We start from the raw sequence: 20,428 nt of genomic DNA, 5'->3' as shown, positions 1-20,428 counted from the left end.
TTTGGGTGCAGTTCTCTTTGCATGACACCCAGGATTTTTGCTAAGTCAATTACATAATTAACAACTAAGCTAAGAATGTACTGACTAAACAGGTCCACACATATTGTTACTAATTCCCAGCTGAAGAAAGTTTCAGTTGTAGTATATTACTTACATTGATATTTAAACTTAATTTACAAAAGTTCCCATAATTTGAAGTACAGCAGGTCCTCAAATAATGTCATTTCAGTCATCATTTCATTACAACATTGATGAAATGGTATAAGAACTTAACTCTTGTTTATAACAATTAGCCTGTGATAAAATCAGTTTCATTATACCTTGTTTCCCTACACTTCCAAGAACCTATCCCCAACATTAAAGTGAAGGCTTAGTGTATATAATGGAGTCCCAATTGTTCATTTTAAAAATGAACTAGAAGTTTATACAACTAAATTATATCAATTAAATTTTTTAAAAATAAGGTAAAACTGAAAATTGAGTTTTCTGAATTTCGTTCTAAATTATATTTTCAACTGCAACTCTGTTTTCAAGTCACAACTGAATTTATAGTCCACAGTACTTGTGATTATAGGGAGCAATAAGAATTCTAGATGCATTTATGCTAAGAACAACTCTTCATTTTCATCCTTTGAGGCTGATAAACAAAAAAGGATAATTTTATAATAGAAGCTATACTGAATACTAATCTAATAAGCTAAAATCTTAGCTCAGTGGATGAATATATATATATATATCTGCCAATCATTGCTATTGTTAACTAGATAATTAGCATTTTTATCATATTATAAGAACCTTAATTATATTAGTCCATATTTGAAGGTATAGGGAAGAATATAAATGCGCTTTATTTCAGAACAAGAGCAGATTTATGCACTTGAGAATATTTGTTTACTTCCAAATTAAATTAAAATATGAAACTCAAAGAAACCACTAAACAAGATAAATTGAGGAGTGACATTTAAGCATCATGATATTTAGAAGTTTTCTAAGGTGACGTGGATACAATTTTTAAAATCAAAATATACGAATATTACCTCTGCCACTTATATATATATATATATATATATAATCTCTCTTTTTATATACACACACAGAAAATGAATATGTAGTGTATTATAGATTACATGCATATGGCATAACTTTTCAATATATTTTAATCTACTTTAAATTATTTGAGACCGCGAATCCTCCATTCTCCTATATGTCAGGGGCCACGATCCTTGTGGCACTGCATCCATTTCAGTGTGGCCCACCAAACATAAATAATGTGTTCTTTTCACACAAAAAAACTCACTTATTTTCTTCACTCATTGTTCTGGCATTTCTTGAATATTTCATTTGTCTGTTAAACTATTGTTTCCACAGCTTCTTCAGGACTGAAATTATGTTCCACACTTCACTTACATCTAGTATTTCACAAATGATCAAAGTTACTTTAATTCACATTGAATTTAATAAAGAAGAAGCCAGCAGTATAAAAAATTTAAAACAAAAACTTTTTTAAGGATATTCAAATATATTATATCATGTGCTTGTTCTTCTCTTTCTGGGATAATCTAAACAAATTAAATCAGGTAGCTCAAAGGTTCCTCTGCGCTAATGTTTGACTTCTATACTGGCACACTGACACTGGACTCTTCACTGATTTCTAAATTGCTTTCTTGTGTAATTTGGGAGGACTAGAGGAATAGAATCTACAATCAGAGGCAGCTGGTCGAAACAGGTGCTGCAGAAAATTATAATCCTACTTTGATTAATCCTGTTTTTTACAGCCGCCCTCCAGTTATGCATGACAGGTATCCAAATAATCAAACATACAGTCTTTATTGCAACAGTCTGAGTTATTGTCAGGAGAAACATCAGAAATTACTGGGGCATTGATGCCAAAATAATGTGTTTCATGAAATAGGCTTTTGTTATTCCATTGTTCCTTGAATTTTCTGGGAAGTGAGTGTGTGCGTGTGTGTGTGTGTGTGTTTGCGTGTGTGATTTTCATTACAAAGCTGTGCATTTTTCTATCCATAATGGTGGTTTTTAATAACCCACAAATTAAAATTTTGCTTTTCCAAAATAATTTTAAAATGCAGCTTAGTGTTAACAAGTCTCTGGTAATTGTTTCATGCAGCATCTGGATTATAAATACATCCCTAACAAGGCACATACAATATTAAGGATTTCTCTGTAGGTATTAAAATATTATTTTCGTGTGTGTGTCAATATGCTGTTAAAGCATTTCTTCTCCTGATCTTAATTCTTTCCTAATAGATAACATCTTACAGTCACCTAATAGTCACCATCACGACTCATGCACAGCTCAATGGAGCTGTGCAGCACTCAGAATTTTTGAGAACAGTTCTTTTAGTATATTTGATATAGGATTAGCTCATAATTGATTTTGAGGAGTTTGAAGCTAGTACTCTCAGAAAGTCAAGGCATGAAAAAAATTTCCGTCTCATTTTATAAATCAACTCTAGTTAAGTAAATTAATCATTGAGAGAAAAATAAGAGTTAAAATGAGCACAAACATTTGTATTTATTAGACTTAAATACTTTAGACATTTATAAATCTTTGACACAGCTGTCTCTTTTAAGAAATAAATTTCAGGATTATAATGTGTCCTGACCGAATATAATGCTTTAGCCTTAGGAAGTGCTCACTCAAAACTCTTAATATATGATTAATACATTTCACTTATAGATATTTTTAATGTGAGAGTTGAAGATTCAATACTGCTAATGCCCTAAAAGTGCCATGTTATTACTTTTAATATTTCATAAAATGTTTTACCTTTTTAATTCACTTACATAGAATGCATGAACACTATGATACTTGGGAGCAATGTCTTATTTTGCATCTGAAAAGAGATATCCTTGATTTGACCAATACTATGAGGATTAAATAGAACTGTATGGTTTCAACTTTTTAGCAACTAATAAAAAGTTTTAAAATAAAATAAAATGAAGTTAAGTTAAAAACTTGAAATGCTTTTGAAATATCCATTTAATTGTTCTTGTCATTATGTTTAAATAAGGATTTGAGAGGTATAGAAAATAGATGTGATTGAAAAGAAATGTCATAGTTGTCAAATATGATCGGTATCTGTATCTGCAAAATGCAATTATTGACTTCTAGGCTTACCTATTTTCACTTTATTATTATTATACTTCCACTACAAGAGTAGCCAGGCTATCAAAATTATATATAAATTGTGGACTGGACCAAGATAGATATACCTCATTTTTGTCACATCTTTTGTAATAACAATGCTTTTATAATGAAGCTTGAGTTAAACATCAACCTTAAATTTAAATGTAAGATTATGTCCAATCCTATTTTATTTAGTGATTTTGAAATCACTAGATTAGTATTTTCATTAAATGTGAAGCATCATTTATCTTCAACCCAATACCAAGAGCATTCGTTTTAGAAAACTTAAAATACTTGGAGACATTTTCTACTATTTTTGAGATAAATAATCATGTTAATGTAGCATTATAGTTAATAAAAATATGTAAATAGTAAACAGAGATTTCTGTATTCACTATCCCTAATTTTTCTCCTATACTCTCTTGAACCCAATTTAATCAGGATTTTACCCCATACTAATCCATAGGAATGGCTCTTGTCTAGATCAGCAGTGACCTCCACAATCCAGGGGTCATCATTATATACAATGTATCTTTAACTATTGAACAGAACAGCCATTTCCTTCCTAGAATCACATTCTACACTTGGATTTGAGCATTCCATTCCCTCTTCATTCCCTCATACTTTACTTCTTTCTTCTTAGTCCCTTCTCCTACTTCTTCTTTATATGCCTGTCATCTAAACTTCAGTGTGCCCCAAAACTAAGTATTATAACCTGTTCTCTTTACTCATTCTCACTCCCTTGTATAAATTATTTAATAACAACTTTTTAAATGAGTGTGTGTGTGTGTGTGTGTGTTCAAACTTGAGAATATAGGTCTCAAATCTGGAACTCTCCCTGAAATATAAATTGCATCTCCTCTGAACCACCAATTAAAAGTATAATAACCATTTCAGATGTACCATGTTCAAAATTAACTTAAAAATATTCTCTCGCAATCCTATCCCACTCACAGAACTCTCTATCTTGGTGAATTCCAATTGTTTAGTTTGACTGTTTAAGCCAAAAATATTGGCATCATCTGTTGCCTTTAATTTCTTTTATAATCATCTATCCAAAAATTTCTGTTGGCTCTGCCTTTAAATATATATGGACAAAATATGACTGCTTCTCCTTACTACATCACTGCTACCACTGCCCAACCATCTTGTCTCATCTGGATGAGACCAGCCTCTTCCACTCTTTTGCTCCTCCACTCTTGCCTCTCTACACTCTTTTCTCACCACAGCAGTCAGAAGAATACTGTAAAATGAATCTCCAACCCCTGGGTTGTGGACCAGTACCCATCCCTGGCCTGTTAGGGCTGGAGCTGCACAGCAGGAGGTGAGCTGCAGGCTAGGGAAGCTTCGTCTGTATTTGCAGCCACTCCCCAGCACCATCATCACCGCCTCAGCTCCACCTCAGATCATCAGGCATCAGGTTCTCATAGGAGCACCAGTCTCTGGTGCCAAAAAGGTTGGGGACCACTGCTGTAAAAATATAAAATCTGATCATATTACTCTACTCAAAGCCCTCTACTGGCTTGCTATCTTTCATGACATGACATGATAAAATCCAAAGAAATAACAATTTCTTATAAAACTTTATAAGATCATCTGCTTCCTATTACTGCTCTCACTTTTATTCACAGATATAATTTTTTAAATTAAGTTTATTGGGGTAACATTGATTAATACAATTATATAATTTTCAGGTGTACATTATAATTTGACATCTGAATAGTCTATTGATACAATTTACCACTGCTTCTAACTTTCACTCCAGACATATAGATCTCCTAGCTGCTCCTCCGAAATTTATCTTCTCATCTCCACATCCTACTCCTTTACCTTAAACAGTCCTTTATGTAAATATCACCTTGATAGTAAGTACTTTCCTAACTTCCTTATTTAATACCATAGCTCCCAGAACTAGTTTTCTCCCACCCCTACTTTAAATGTTATTATTGTTATTTTGGAATCTCTTTAGAATTACACAGAAATTGCAAAGGTAATACAGAGACTTCTTGTATACCCTTCACCCAGTGTCCTCTAATCTTAACATCACGTATAATCATAGTATATTTCCCCGAACAGAAAAATTAACATCAGTACTATACTAGTAACTAAATTACATTGACACAACACTATTCAATGAACCAGCCTTTATTCGGATGTCGCTAGTTTTTCTACTACTGTCTTTTACTATTCTAGAACCTAATTCAGGATACCACATTGCATTTAAACTTCATGCAGTCATGCATCAGTCTCCCTGTTGTCCTCTTCCCTGTGATCATTTCTCAGTTTTTCTGTATTTCATGGCCTTGACACTTTTAAAGATTACTATCAGGAATTTTGCAAGCTTCCCTTTAGATTGATCTGACTAAATTTTTCTCACAGTTAGACTTGGTTATGGATCTTTTTTAAAGAAGAGGTGAAAGTTGTCTATATATACACATATTATTTGTATTTCTTCTGAAAGGAATATTTCTCCTCCCTCATTTATCTATTTAATCATTTATATCACTATGTACTCATGGATTTTTTTTATTATTATTTGAGATATAATACTGTTTTTATTTGTTGTGTTGTCCAGATTGTTCTAGATTATGTAACCAGAGGGGGGTTGGTTAGGTTGGCTTCACCTTTTCAACTTATTACTTCCTTACTTTCTATTTATAGACTACAATAGACCCCAGATTCATTTTGTGTTTTCCTTTCCACAGTGCTAGACTTAACCATTTCTATAAGAAAGCACTGGTTCTTAGCCTTCTTAGTTGAGAGATTCAGGAATAATATGATGTATACTAATTCATGAATACACACTCACACACTCAATATTTATTTCTATGTTTGTGTAACTGAATAGATAGCAAAGTGAATAAGAGTTCCTATTGGTGTCTCCAACCTTAATCCAGTCAGAACCACAGGGTTTATTCTAGCCTTTCCTCCTTTCTCTGAAGGTGAGAAACCTGGCTTTCATCCACTATAATTTATTTATTTATATGTTCAATCATCAGATACATGTAATTTTAGAATTGTGGTGAGAAAAATATGTACCAATGATGACATGGTGTTTATGTATAATCTCTTGCATTTAATCTTAAAATATCCAGTGAAACACTGCTTTCCAAACTTACTTTTGTCAGTTTTTCTACCCCGTTCAGTAAGATTATATGTTATACTCATTTGTTGCACACTGCATTCTTTACTACATACCGTAAAATTAAAATATTATTGCTGTTTCCCCATTCTTTGTGGTATACAAGTGTATGGTTCTTAAAAAATAGAATCATGTGTAGAAGTACTATGTAGAAGAGTTCTATCACTCAAAATTTCCTTTTTGAGGACTCGTTGTAATCAATTCCTTACCTGTCCTCCAACCCCTGCAATAGTGAAGGAATGTTAGTCTCTTAGGGGCCTTGTATGAAGCATGAGATGAAGAAATTAACCCATTGTTTATAAGAACCTTCATCCCGTCATCTTATTTTTAGTCTAAATCCCCACTTACAGCAGTGCATAGTGTTAGCATTTTGTTTCATAAAATAAACTCCTTTTTTTGGATGTACCCCTGCTCCATATCCTGCAGATTTAGTTTTAGCTTTCTCCAGTTTGCTACATTAGTCACCATTCATTCATCTGCTTTAAACTTTGTTTTGTTGACTTTCTCTCTTTGGCATCACCACAATCTTTGTCCTTTGGGTTTATTGCTTTATTAAATTTTCTCTGTAGTTTAAGGAAGAAGCAGGAATTAATATGTGTTTAACATGTCATAGTTAACTACAAGCATACACCTTGGACAGATTTTGAAAATGAAATTGTTGAGTGAAAGAAATCGTGTTTGACAAATGCATATATTACACCGCCATTTGTGTGTGTGTGTGTGTGTGTGTGTGTGTGTGTGTGTGTGTGTGTGTGCTTATTTATTTATTTTAAATTGGCTGAGTATATGCAAGTATAATTTTCCTCTGGGGATGTGGAGGATATATGTGAGGAGAACAAAGAGAAATTCAGTGTTTACTGTGATCTTATACTTTTTGTTTATAAAAGATCTTAACTTAAAAGATTATTATAATATTTTAATGCTACCAGATTCAGGGATATTTGCCATATTAATGCTCATTATTTTTTATGTATTTCAAGTATTCCATAATTTTAAGGGTAAAATTTTCCATTGTAAAGTTTTCTTAATGGTCAATAACATTTTATTTCCTAAATATTATATATCTATTATAAAACAAATCAGGGGATTTTTAATATCAGACTTCTGTCTTTAGTCCACTAGTCTTTAATTTCCAAGTGGAAAATGTCACCAATTAAGACATATAGGAAATAAAATTAAAGATAACATTTTCTTTAAGACTAACCTGAATCATCCTTTGTAGCAACATGGTAAAGGACAGTGATAAGATCAAGTATGCAACCTAGTAGCAGAAAAAACAAAACATCTGGCTTCCTAGACAGAGTCAATATGCACGTACTTCCAGATCTATTTTCTTAATTAAGGATTCTATAACAACCAAGGGTTATTTTGCTATTATCTCATAAATACATAGTAAGAATATTAGAATTTTTATCTGCTCAATACTTCCAATATAGAACACCAAATTTTTCACAAGTTTTAAAGTTTACCTATCTCCCTAAATCTTTAGCAATTATAAAATGAAATGAAAAAGTCATACAAATGTATGAGTCATTTTTTAATACCAGTAATATGTTATATAGAACACATATGCCAATCATTTTAATCACTGTAGCCAGTAAGTTTTCATTGTCACTGGCCAGGTGGCAGATCTGTTCACATTCCAAAAATTTTCTTTTGAAGACCCCCACAAAGGGCTCCCCTTGGCATTAGTCAACAGCCAAGTATGCCTGCTTTAATGTGAACACTTGGTCTCAACATCTGTCATTTTCTTTGCTATTCTTGCCCTGCGTCCATGATTTTTCTCTTTGTTTCCAAATATTTACTATCTATGTTACCTTGCTTTTATCTTCCCCTGTCTTTTAGAAGCTATTTATTTTAATGGACAGATCTTTAATTTTCCTACTATAAATGCAATCGATGCTGATTAACATTCAAACAATAGACATTTATAAAACTGAATATAAAATTTTCCTGAGTAATTTATATTAGCTGCAACTATTAGGTGAATATACTATATGCTATTTCAAAAAGATTCACTTTATTTTCGATTACAAAAAATAGATTGAAAGTAAAAGGATGGAAAAGATATTTTATGCAAATGCTAACTAAAAGAGAGCTGGTGTAGCTCTACTAATATCAAACAAAAGAGACTCTAGGACAACAATTGTTATGAGAAGCAAAGAAAAACATATAATGATAAAAGGGTGACTACATCAAAAATATATATCAATTTTAAACACACATGAGCCTAACAAGAGATCCTCAAAATACATGAAACAAAACACAAGACTTGTTGGGAGAAATAGCAAGTTCAACGATAATAGCTGAAGACATTGCTACTCCACTTTCAATAGTGAATAGAAAAACTAGAAGTTCAGACAGGAATTAGAAGGCTTAAATAACACTATTACTCAACTAGAACTAACAAACATCTATACAACATTTTACCCAACAATAGCAAAACACACATTCTTTTCAAGTATGCTTGAAACTCTCTCCAGGAGAGACCTAAAATTAGGTCACAAAACTAATGTCAGTAATTTTTTTTTAAATTGAAATCATTAAAAGCATATTCTCTAAATGAAATTTAAAATTAATAAGGGAATTTGAATAATTCACAAATATGTAGAAATTATGATCCAGCAATCCCGCTGAGTATATATCTGAAGTAAACGAAATCAGAATCTCTACCAGATGTCTGCACTCCTATGTTTATTGCAGCATTATTCACGATATCCACGATATGAAAACAACCTAAACGTCCTTCAACAAATGAATAAAGAAAACGTGGTATATATATGCAAGGGAATATTATTCAGTTATAAAAAAGAGTGAACGAGACAACATAGATGAACCTGGAGGTTATTATGTAAGCGAATTAAGCCAAAAAGACAAATACTATTTTGTATTACTTATATGTATAATCTAAAAAAACAAACCAAAACAAAAGAGAACAGTAGTTGCCAGGAGCTGAGGTGAGGAGGAAATGGGGAAATGTAGGTCAAGAGTACAAACTCTTATTTATAAGTTCTGATGATCTAATGTACAGAACAGCCACTATAGTTAATAATATAGTATTGCATACTAGAAAGTTCTGAAAGACCTTAAGTGTTCTCACTCCATCCATTCATACACGCACACATGTGCACACACAAACACACGAATGAACTGTTTGAGAGAATGAAGGGTTAATTATCTTGATCTTGGTTATTGTTCCACACTGTATATGTCTATCAAATTATCATATTGTACACTTTAAATATATGCAATTATATCTGTTGGTTATTCTTCAATAAAATTACAAAAATAAATAAATGACAGACTGTGTTAGTCCTAGAGCTGCTGCAACAAAGTGTCATAAACTTTAAAGAAGTTCATTGTATCACAGTTCTAGAGGCTATAAATCAAAGTGTTGGGAGGCCACACATTTCTGTAAAACTACCAGGGGTATTCTTTCTTCCCTCCTCCTAGTTGATAGTTTCCTGGCAATCTTTGGTTTTCCTTGAATTAAAGATACAGAACTTGGATCAGGACCTTACTGTCACAAGGCATTCTCCTGTGTGTCTTTCTTCACTTGGTTGTCGTCATTGTCATTGTTATTGTTGATTATTATTATTATTATTATTATTATTATTATTATTATTTATGCCTACAGCACCTGGTCTTCCTTGGTGGTCTCCCATCTAAGTACTAACCAGGCGCAACCCTGCCTAGCTTCCAAGATCAGACATTGGGCTTGTTCAGGGTGGCATGGCCATAGACCATGGACTGTGGCTCCACTGGGGAGCAAACTAAGGACCTTCTGCATGTAAAGCAGATATGCTAACCACTATACTATGGAACCACGTCCATGGCTGTCTTCTTTTAAGGACAGTGGTCATCTTGGATTAGGAGCCTACCTTACTCCTGTATGATCTCATCTTAATTTTACTAATTACCTCTGCAACGAACCTGCTTCCAAAGGTCACATAGTAGGTATCAGAATTTCAACGTATCTTTTGGGGGATATATTATTCATCCCACAACACACTTCTGAGTAATGTATAGGTCAAAGAATAAATTGCAGGAGAAATTAGAAACTACTACTATAGATAAATATCCCTTATGAATATTGATACAAAAATCTTTAAAACAGTAGCAAAGTAAATCCTATAGCAGAGTAAAAGGATTAGACACCATGACCTTCTAGACACTATGACCTTACCCCAGTTTGCAAGGTTGATTCAATATATGAATAACATTCAATGTAATATACCATATTACTAGACTAAACAAGAGAAAAAACAATCATTTGACAAAAACCAACACTATTTTATGATAAAAACACTAAACATAGTGGGAGGGCGAAGTGGGTAAAGGAGGTCAAATATATGGTAACTGAAGGAAACTGGACTTTGGGCAGTAAATACACTAGAATATACAGATGTTAAATTATAATGTACACCTGAAAATTATATAATTGCATTAATAAATATTGCTCCAATAAACTTAATTTTAAAAACACACACTAAACAAAAAAGGAACAGAAGGAAACTTTCTCAGCCTGATAAACAGCATCAATGAAAAACCCATAGCTAACAACATACTTAATGATAAAAGATGGAAAATTCTCCTCCTGAGATCAGGAATAAGACATATCTGTTCTTGGCACTTCTATTCAACATTGTACTGAAAGTCCCAGGGCTATAAAGCACTAGAATAAAAGAGTCATCCAGATGGAAAGAAAAAAGTAAAACTAATTCTATTCACAAACGATATGATCGTATCTGTAGAAATTCTAAACGAAGACACACATGCAAACTTAAAGCTAATAAATAAGTTCAGTAATGTTGCAGGACACAAGATCAAAAAACAAATATCAGTTGTATTTCTATGCACTAGCACTTTACAATCTCTAATGAAATTAAGAAATCAATAGTTCAAAATGGCATAAGTAATACAATACTTAGAAATAAATTTAATCAAAGAAGTGCAACACTTGTACATAAACTACAAAGTACTGTTTGAAAAATTAAAGAATAAATGCAAAGATCGACCATGTTCATAGATTGAAAGATTTGAAATTTTAAGATGGAAATTGAAACCAAATTGTTCTACTAATTCAATGCAATTCTTATCAAAATTCCAACAGCCTTTTTGCAGAAATTGACAATCTGATTATAAAATGCAAATGTAGGGGACTTCAAATGAAGAACAAAGTTAGTTGAATCACAATTGTTGATTTCAAAATTTATTACAAAACTTCTAAATAAATCATTTCGTCATGTGAAGAGTTAGTCTGCAAATGACAGTGGCTATTTATCAAGTTTTTAGCAGTGCATGTTAAATAGTGAAAGGGAGGCCACATTTACAAAACCCCACTGGAGTGCTGGGAAGGGATTTTTAACTTCATTCTCTAGAAAGAAAAATGGTGAAGACAGAGATAAGACTGCATTGAAGTTTGGGCCCTGAACAATTATCAGGAGCAAAATTAAGCAGGCAAGCCTCCAGCCCTACATCCCTGAGCCAAACGCAGTCCCCTATACCATCTCTACTGACTTGTAATCAAAACAGTGTAGTACTAGTATAAGGATAGACATATAGATCAATGAAATTGAATTGAGCATCTGAAAAAAAAAATCCATACATCTATGGTCAAATAATTTTAGAGAAGGTTGCCAAGATCACTCAACAGGAATAGTCTTTTTAAAATTTGGCGCTGCAACAAATGGATATCCACATACAGAAGAATGAAACCGAATACCTACCTCATACCTGATATCGAAATTAACTCAAAATAGATTGAAGATGTAAATGTAAAAGCTAAAAATATAAACTTCTTAGAAATGTAGATTTTTATGATATTGCTTTAGGGAAAAGTTTCTTTAATATTATACCAAAACCACAAGCAGCAAAAAAAAAAAAAAAGATAATTTGGATTTCATCAAACTGAAATGTTTGTCTGTGGACACAGTCAAGAAAGTGAAAAGACAACCAATATAACAGAAGAAAATACTTGCAATTCACATAAGGATCTGCTATGTAGAATATATAAAGAACTCTTAGAACTCCATAATAAAAAGATAAATGACCCAAGTTATAAAATTAGCAAAGGATATGAAGACAGTTCTCAAAATAGTCATTGACAATAAGCACATGAAAAGATGTTATAAATCTTTATACACTAAGAAAATGCAAATGAAAACCATAATGAGATACCATTTCACACTGAATGGATGATGATGATAATAAAAGAAACAAAATAAATGTTGCCAAGGATATAGTGAAACATACACCCTCAAACATTGCTACTAAGAATGTAAAATGTTGCAGCTGCTGTGGAAAAGAGTTAACCAATTCCTCAAATGTTCATAGCAGCATTACTGATAATAGCCAAAAGTAGAAACAGCCCAAATGTCCACCAACTCAAAAATGGATAAACAATATGTACTGTGTCCATACAGTAGAATATTCAGCTGTAAAAAGGAAAAATTCTGATACACACCACATTATGAAAAGATGTTAGAAACATTATGTTGAATGAAAGAAGCCAGACACAGTGGACTCATATTGTATGATTTTATTTTATGAATGTACAAATTAGGCAAAACCATAGATACAGAAAGTAATTTATAGATGCCATAAAATGGAGGGAGGGGGAACTTGGGATTGACTGCTAACTGATAGTTTTATTTTGAGGATGATGGCAATGTTCTGGAATTAAATAGTGGTAATGATTCTACATTTTTAATATGCTAAAATTTACTTGTACACTTTAAAATGGTTAAAGTGGTGAGTTTTAAGTTATGTAAATTTTATGTCAAAAAATTTTCAAAAACAAAAATGCTACACTAGACATCTCTGTATTTTTCTAGTATTTTTGCATGAGTAAAATATAGCCTAAAATATAATAAAATTCGTTTTTAGACATGACACCAACTGCCTTCTTGAAATTGAGATCCCATTTACCCTTTCATTTTAATTACTTTCCACCAAGTTTACAATATTGCATAGTCTTGATTTTAAAGGTCTTTGAGAAACTGGTACTTGAAAGTTATATTTAATGGTTTTAAATTGTATTTAATAGATCCTTAGGGAGGCTTAGCTGGCTTTCATATATTCATTACCAAATTTAACTTTTGTGAGTAGCCTATTCATGTTTTAGCCATTTTAGCCATCTCCCTACCCCCCACACACAAATGAACACACACTCTCTTTTTGGTCAGTTTTAAATTTTTTTAAATTAATTTATTTTTTATGGTGACATTAATTAAATCCAATAAGTCTCTACTATACGCTTTAACAGTAAGGCATATATATATTTACGCTGCATGTCTATATCCCATTGTTAGATTTCTTTCTGTCATGACATATTTGACCCCCTTTACCCCATCTACTTCCCCCCTCCTCCCCCGTCCTCTATCCTCTGGTAACCACTAGTTTATAATCCATGTGTCTCTGTTTGTCATATCCTACATATAAGTGATATCACGTGATTTTCAACATTTTCTTTCTGGCTTATTTCGCTTAGCATGATTACCTCGAGGTCCATCCATGTTGTTGTAAATGGCAGCATTTCGTCTCTTCTTGTGGCTGAGTAATATTCCATTGTATATTTACCACAGCTTCTTTATCACATCATCTATCATAGAACACTTCAGTTGCTTCCATGGCCTGGCCACTGTGATTTATGCTGCTCTGAACATCAGTAGGCAAATATCTTTACAGATATGGGTTATCAAGTCTTTGGGATATTAACCCAGCAGAGGGATTGCTGAATCATATGGTAGATCAATTCTGAGTATTTTTAAGAACCTCCATGCTGTTTTCCATAGTGGCTGTACCAATTTGCAGTCCCAACAGTAGTGTATGATGGTTCCCATTTCTCCATATCCTCTCCAGTGTTTATTATTACTTCTCCTGTTGATAACAGCTATTCTAACAGGTGTGAGATAGTACCTTATTGTGACTTTGATTTGCATTTCCCTAATAGCTATGGATGTTGAGCATCTTTTCAAATAGTTGTTAGCCATTTGTCCTCTAGGGAGAAGTATCTGTTCAGGTCCTCTGCCCAAGTTTTGATTGGATCGTTTGTTTTTTCGTTATTGAGTCATATGAGTTCTTTGTATATTTTGGATATTAGGCCCTTATTGGAGGCATTGTTTGCAAATATATTTTCCCATTCGGATGGTTGTCTCTTTACCATGTTATCGATTTCTTTTGCTGAGCAGAAGCTTTTTAGTTTGATGCAGTCCCATTCATTCATTTTAGATTTTTCTTGCCTTGCTTTTGAGGTCAAATTCATAAAATCCTCTTTAAGTCCAAGATCCATGAGTTTTGTTCCTATGTTTCCTTCTATGTATTTTATTGTTCCAAGTCTTATATTCAGGTCTTTAATCCATTTTTGCATTAATTTTGGTATGTGGTGTTCGACGACAGTCTAGTTTCATTCTTTTGCAGGTGGCTTTCCAGTTTTCCCAGAGCCATTTATTGCAGAGGCTTTCCTTTCTCCACTGTATATTTTTGGCTTTTTTTGTTGAAAATTATATGCCCAAATAAATATGGGTTTACTTCTAGACTCTTGATTCTGTTCCACTGGTTCGTGTATCTGTTTTGCTGCCAATACCATGAGGTTTTGATTATTGTCACTTTGTAGTATAACTTGAAGTCTGGCAGAGTGATGCCTCCAGCCTCGTTCTTTTTTCTCAGGATGGCTTTAGCAGTTTGGGGTCTTTTGTTCTTCCATACAAATCTGATGATTTTTTGTTCTATTTCTTTAAAAAATGCCAATAGGATTTTGATGGGGATTGCATTAAGTCTGTATAATGCTTTAGGTAATAAGGTTATTTTAACTATGTTGATTCTTCCAACCCCAAAACATGGAATATCTTCCATTTCTTTGTATCTTCGATTTCTTTTAATAGGGTCTTGTAGTTTTCATTATATAGGTCCTTCACATGTTTTGTTAAATTTATTCTTAGGTATTTTATCCTTTTTGTTGCAATTGCAAAAGAAATTATTTTTTCCACTTCTTTTTCTGATGCTTCATTCTTAGAGTATAAGAATGCTATGGATTTTTTATTTTGTATCCAGATACTTTACTGTATCTGCTTATTGTTTCTAGTAGTGTTCTTGTGGAGTCTTTAGGGTTTTCTATATAAAGAATCACGTCATCCACAAATAGTGACATTTGAATGTCTTCATTTCCTATTTGGATGCCTTTCATATCTTTCTCTTGATTGATTGTACTCACTAGGACCTCCAATGTTATACTGAATAACAGTGGTACTAGTGGACAGATTTGCCTTGTTCCTGATCTTAGAGGGAAGGTTTTTAGTTTTTCCCCATTAAGTATAATGTTGGCTGAGGGCTTGTCATATATGGCCTTTATTATATTAATGTACTTCTATACTGATTTAAGTGTTTCGATCATAAATGAGTGCTGTATCTTGTCAAAGGCTTTTTCGGCATCTATTGATAAGAGCATATGATTATTTTTTAATTTGTTTATGTAGTGTATCATATTAATCGATTTGTTGAACCATCCCTGTGCCTCTGGGATGAAGCCCACTTGATCGTGGTGTATACTCTTTTTAATATGTTGCTGTATTCAGTTTGCTAGTATCTTATTTAGAATTTTTACATCTGTATTCATGAGAGATATTGGTCTGTGGTTTTCTTTTTTGTGTTATCTTTACCAGATTTTGGTATGAGGGTAATATTGGCCTCATAAAATGAGTTGGGAAGTATTGCCTCCTCTTCTATTTTTTTGGAAGCGTTTGAGAATAAGTATTAAATCTTCTTTGAATGTTCAGTAGAATTCACTGGTGAAGCCATCTGGTCCTGGACTTTCACATTTTGGTAGGTTTTGATGATTGTTTCAATTTCCATACTGCTGATCAGTCTATTTAGATTTTTCAGTTCTTCTTGATTCAGTCTAGGAAGATTATATTTCTCTAAGTACTGGTCTGTTTCTTCTAGGTTATTAAATTTGGTATTATATATACTTTTTCATAGTATTCTTGTATGATCTTTTGTATTTCTGAGATGTCAGTCATAATTTCCCCTCTTTCATCCCTGATTTTATTTGTGTCCTTTCTCTTTTTCCTTTAGTGAGTCTAGCCAGGGGTTTGTCAATTTTATTAACCTTCTCAAAGAACCAGCTCTTTGTTGCATTTCTTTTTTCTATTGTTTTTTGTTTTCAATTTCATTTATTTCTGCTCTAATTTTGATTACTTCTTTCCTCCTGTTGTCTTTAGGCTTCATTTGTTCTTCCTTTTCTGCTTCTTTAAGATGAAGTGTAAGGTTGTTCATTTGGGCTCATTCTTGTTTTTGGAGATAGGCCTGGTAATGATATGAACTTTCCTCTTATGACCACTTTTGCTGTGTCCTAAAAGTTTTGATATGTTGTACTACCATTATCATTCATTTCTATGTATCTCTTGATCTCTTTATTTCTTCTCTGACCCAGTTATTTTTCAGTAGCATGTTATCTAACTTCCATGTATTTGTGGTTCTCCCTGCTTTCATTTTGCAGTTGATCTATAGTTTCAAAGCATTATGATCTGAGAATATGGTTGGTATAATTTCAACCCTCTTGTATTTGTTGAGGCTGTCTCTGTGTTCCAGTATGTAGTCGATTCTCGAGAACATTCCATGTGCACTAGAGAAGAATGTATAAGCAGTTGTTTTGGGATGGAAGGCTCTGTAAATGTCAATTATGTCCAGTTGGTCTGTGTCTGTTTGGATGATCTATCCATATTCGACAGTGGGGTATTTAGGTCCCTACCTACGATAGTGTCCTTCTTATTTTATGTTATATGCTTCAGTTCTGAATCTTCTGCGTATGGTTAACATTACAAATATGTAAAGGATAGTTATATATTTACAATCATCCATTTTCTCCTGTGCATGCCTCATCGCCATTCCCCTTTGTGAATTCGGATCTTTGAATCCTCCGCTTTTGAGTCATTGTTATCTCAGTTTCTCCCTATGTATGCTGAATGTTCATTACTATCTTGCTATAGCAATTCTCTTTTTATTAAGCTTACAATATCCTGTTCTTAGTAAGATTGCACTCCTCTGTTCATATTCACCTGATAGTCACTTTACTCTTAATTATATTTTGTTTTTTGTTTTTTAGTCATTTTGTTTTAGGTGAGCTGACTCCTTTCAGTATTTCCTGTAGTGCAGGACTCATAGTGGAGAATTCCCTCAATTTCTGTATGTCTGGAAAGGTCTTTATTTCTCCCTCATATTTAAAGGAGAGCTTAGCTGGATACATTATTCTAGACTAGTAGTTCCTTTCACTTAATAGTTGAAATATTTGATTCCACTTCTTTTCTGGCTTGTAAGGTTTGTGCTGAGAAGTCCAAGAATGATTTAATGGGTTTTCCTTTATAATTTACCATTTTCTTCTCCCTGGCTGCCCTGAGAATTGTGTTTGTTGTTGATTTTTGATAATTTTAATTCAATGTGTCTTGGTGAAGGCCTTTTTGGGTTGAGATAATTGGGTGTTCTGTTGACTTCTTGAATTCCAAGCTCCAGCTCATTCCTTAGATTTAGGAAAATCCTGTCCACTATTTGTCTGAAAATGCTTTCTAGTCCCTGCTCCTTTTCCTTGCCTTCGGTAATGTCCATTTATTCTTATGATTCCTCTCCTGATTTTATCAGTTGGTTCTTGTATTTCTCTTTCATTATTCTTCATTCTTCAGTTTCTCTCTTCTTCCTTCTGATTTATTTCTAGATTCCTGTCTTCGATATCACTGATCCTTTCCTCCATTTGGTCGACTTTATTTCCCAAGCTTGCTATTTCATTTTTCAACTCTTGCAGTGTGTTCGTCATCTCTAGAAATTCTATTTGGTTCTTTTTGAGGGTTTCAATCTCCTTGCTCTGCTCATCTAGTTGTTTTTCAAATTCCTGAAATTGTTAATATGACTTGTTTTCCACCCTGATGACTGGGCCCTCCTGCCCAGTGCTGGGAGCTCATAGCAGTCTCGGGCAGGGCAGATCAGGGAAGTCACTGCATCTTCATCTCTCCCCCCTCCTTCAAAGAGCTCCCGCTGCAAGAGGCAGCTCCTTTATTTCTACTAGTCCACCGCCCAACACCTGGGTTTCTGACCTGTAGTAGCTATTACAGCAGATCCCACGCTCACATGTGCTGGTGGTTTCGGGGGGTGTTTTTTGTTGAGTTTTAGATGTTCAGCTTATTGTTGTTTCAAGGGGAGAGATCTGGGGACATCATCCACTCTGCCATGTTTCTCCAAACCTCTAAATTTTTTTTTTATTACAAAAACAATTCTCAATTTCAAAATTACCTTGATACAGAATGCATGAAATTAAAAGTTAAATCTCTGGGTCTGTATACCCACTTCAGCTTCTGAAAGCAATTTCATATATGAAATTAGGGAATTTTGCCCATAATAACCTATCAAATTTGCATTAGAATATCTTGTTCCACACCATTTGTAGCACTATGTTTTGTTAAGAATGTAGGAGTGAGTGGAAGATAGTGGACTATCTTCCTTTTCCCAGGTCCTCATTGAAATTACAACCAAATTATAAAATAACGTGGAAAATCACCTGAAGCCCAGCTGATGGTAACACCTATGTCTGATAATAAAAAGGAGCCACATCAAAGCTAGTAGGAAGGGCAAAGTTGTAAACTGGGCTGGATCCGCACCCCTGAGTGTTAGAGGATCACCGGGAGGGAGAGCAAGACTGTGAGGCTCCCCTGAAGGAGAGGGGAATCCTGGCCTCACTGGGGGCTCCCAATCCCAGGGAAGAGGAGATTCCAATAACTCTGACTGTAACAACCAGAGGGGATTCCCACTGTCTAGGTGAGATAGGAGACCGAAACCCTAAATACTCCTTTGAAGGGCCACTCACAGGCTTTCTGTCCTGCGGACACTCACCCAGGACACTGGCGGTGGGTCAAAGGCTCGCACAGGATTCACACCGAGAAAGTCTGTGTTGCTTGGCACCAGAACAAGGGCTGGAAGGGCATCCACTGTTGTCCCTTAGTACCTCTCCCCTACCAGGGGAACTATAGACCTTGCCAGCTTGACTATGCAGACCCCTTCCACAGGGCCATTAGGAAGCTCCGGCCTGAGGAGATCTGCCCACCTCACCCAACCTGCGGATTGCCACAGGCTTTTGTTGCTGGATGGTTTCCATGTCCTGCACCAATTCAGGGCCAAACATTCCGAGCTGGTGACCAGCACTGTCAGCACTCATTTCTGAGATAGGGTCAGACAGATCACTGCTGCTAACAGGAACTTGGTCAAAAATCGGGGATCCATGGGCAGGTACCAGACAGCAGCTAGTTGCTGTGATCTGGGACTTCCGCGGAAATGCTCGAATGGTTACCAACGTTGCAGCAAAACTTGCTGCATTGGTCTGATTGCCACCCTCTCCCTGAGACCCTGCCCTACCCTACCTACAAATTGCCCCAGGTGGTCCATTGAAAGCGAATCGCCTCCACCATGCCTGCCTCCCTCATCTCCCAACCCACATAGGTATCAAACTTTGGCTAACGCAGGGAAGGCACTGCAGGGAAAATCAATTGCACACAGACCTTTGCTACATGTAAATTGCAATATTGTATCTGGGGAGCACAGGCATTTGTGGACTGCCCCAGATGACTGCTGGTCTCACTGTAATCTGTGACTATAGCAGGAACACCTGGGCACAGAAGTCACAGCAAAACTGAGGCTATATTGGCCAGATGGACCTTGTCTCCCTAAGATTCCACTGACAGGCAGCCCCCTGGGGTTCCTGTGCAGCTCTGGGGTTGCACAGTCTGTGCAGGCAACAGACCCTGGCTAGCACAGTGAGCGCATTTTGGGGAAAACAGTTGTGATCAGACCACTGCTGCCTATGCGAGCCTCAATATCTCTTGAGGGGATTGCAGGGTTCTGTATTGGCCTGATGGCCCTTATCTCCCTGAGCTCCTGTCCCATCCAATACACAAAGTGCCTGCAGCACATTGATAGGCAGATGACCCTGCCCTCGGGTGGCACGTTCAGGCCCAAAGTGGAGAACAGCTTACGGTACAATGATTGGAAACTTGTACAGGGAGCCACAGAGACAGTGCTGACATGTAAAATGACACTGCAGTGGCAGGGAAATATTTACTCAACAGATCCAGGAGACTCCCCGGGTCCCTGAACCA

General features: G+C 34.8%; 1 long non-coding RNA gene and 1 pseudogene across 1 annotated transcript in view; both read right to left on the bottom strand.

The window, feature by feature from the left end:
• The window catches only part of LOC107513526, a 124,156-nt gene that overhangs the window by 30,120 nt on the left and 73,608 nt on the right, over positions 1-20,428 (bottom strand). The window lies entirely within an intron of this gene.
• Positions 9,922-10,037, bottom strand: LOC118600906 (annotated as a pseudogene).

Source organism: Rousettus aegyptiacus, unplaced genomic scaffold, assembly GCF_014176215.1.
Source record: "Rousettus aegyptiacus isolate mRouAeg1 unplaced genomic scaffold, mRouAeg1.p scaffold_m13_p_3, whole genome shotgun sequence".
Classification (NCBI taxonomy): domain Eukaryota; kingdom Metazoa; phylum Chordata; class Mammalia; order Chiroptera; family Pteropodidae; genus Rousettus; species Rousettus aegyptiacus.
The sequence above is the reverse complement of the archived record's forward strand: the minus strand, read 5'-3'. Positions and strand labels throughout refer to the sequence as shown.